The sequence below is a fragment of the Sinocyclocheilus anshuiensis genome, unplaced genomic scaffold, assembly GCF_001515605.1.
Source record: "Sinocyclocheilus anshuiensis isolate Anshui unplaced genomic scaffold, SAMN03320099.WGS_v1.1 scaffold3893, whole genome shotgun sequence".
Lineage (NCBI taxonomy): Eukaryota > Metazoa > Chordata > Actinopteri > Cypriniformes > Cyprinidae > Sinocyclocheilus > Sinocyclocheilus anshuiensis.
In genome coordinates, this window is record NW_015547853.1 from 23,304 (window position 1) to 24,547 (window position 1,244).

At 35.8% G+C, this 1,244-nt stretch overlaps 1 protein-coding gene across 1 annotated transcript in view; it reads right to left on the bottom strand.

Annotated features, from left to right (window-relative positions):
* LOC107704667 (phosphoinositide 3-kinase adapter protein 1-like) overlaps positions 1-906 on the bottom strand; it is a 7,220-nt gene extending 6,314 nt beyond the window's left edge. Inside the window, exon 1 of the mRNA XM_016507654.1 lies at positions 828-906. The gene's annotated coding sequence lies outside the window, so the exon portion shown is untranslated. The remainder of the gene's footprint in view (positions 1-827) is intronic.
* Positions 907-1,244: the final 338 nt, after the last annotated feature.

Genomic DNA, 1,244 nt, shown 5'->3' on the forward strand with positions numbered 1-1,244 from the left:
AGTAATGTGTCTTATTAGTTACCATATACGGATACTGTAAGGATGTGCCTCTTTGTACCCACTTTACCCACTTGACTACATATTTACCATGTATATACATTAGTGAGTACAGTAAAGTATCTAATTAGTTACCATAGTTACCATCTACCTGTAAGTGACCGTTATTACCCACACGTGTCTGTATGTACAAACAAATTACCATGCATGCACGACTGTTAAGTACAGCTGTGTTTCTTATTTGTTACCATGTACACTTCAGGTAAGTACCTTGTATAACCACTCAATTACCTGTAGGTACAAGATATTTGCCATGTATGTACCAGGGAAGTACACGTACTGTAAAATAAAGTGCTACCATGTCTCCACCAATGTCAAAAGCAAACCTATACGCCCTTGGAGATATTTTTAATGAAACCTGGGAGATTCCTGTTCCTTGAAATCCATTCCACCTTTTAAGCTTCAAAAAGTTCATAAGGAAATTTATGACAAAGTTTATAAAGAAACCAGTTAAAAAGTAAACCATATAAATTCAGCGGTTTTTTATCGTTTTGTATGATTTAATTTAGGTTTTGTTTGCAAGTAAGTTTAGGCTGCATCGGCTTTAGGTGGGGTGATAGAAATCTTTCAGGTTTCATTAAAAAATCTTAATGTGTGTTTCATAGATGAACGAAAGTCTTATGAGTTTGGAATGACATGAGGGTGAGTACGTGATGATAAAATTTTTATTTTTGGGTGAACTATACTTTAAAGTAACAGAACAAAAAAAAAAGTTTATATAGAATTGGCATATTGGCACATTATAAAAAATACACTTTTGTGTGTCTCACCTCACATGGTACACGGCTGGGTAGAACCAGTAAAGACTGATTTGCGACAAGAGCACCACTAGACAGTTTCTTCTGTATTTTCAGCTCCTGGACTGATATTCCATCCACTGTCTGTCCACCTGGAGAAACACACTGTATTACTGAACTACTGCTCATAAACTGTAAGGAATTGTACATGCTCACACAGAGAGGCCTGATATATCTGGCCTGATAGACATTTAGTGGCGGGTTATGAAATTAATTTATGTTCATCTGAACAACTAAAGCAGTGTTGTGACTGGCTAGCCAAAGGGCACTATTAAAGTGCCTATATTATGGATTTTTGAAAATTACCTTTCATGCAGTGTGTAACAAAGCTCTAAGTGAATGAAAATATCCTGCAAAGTTTTAAATCTGAAAGTGCACCGTGTATAAAGT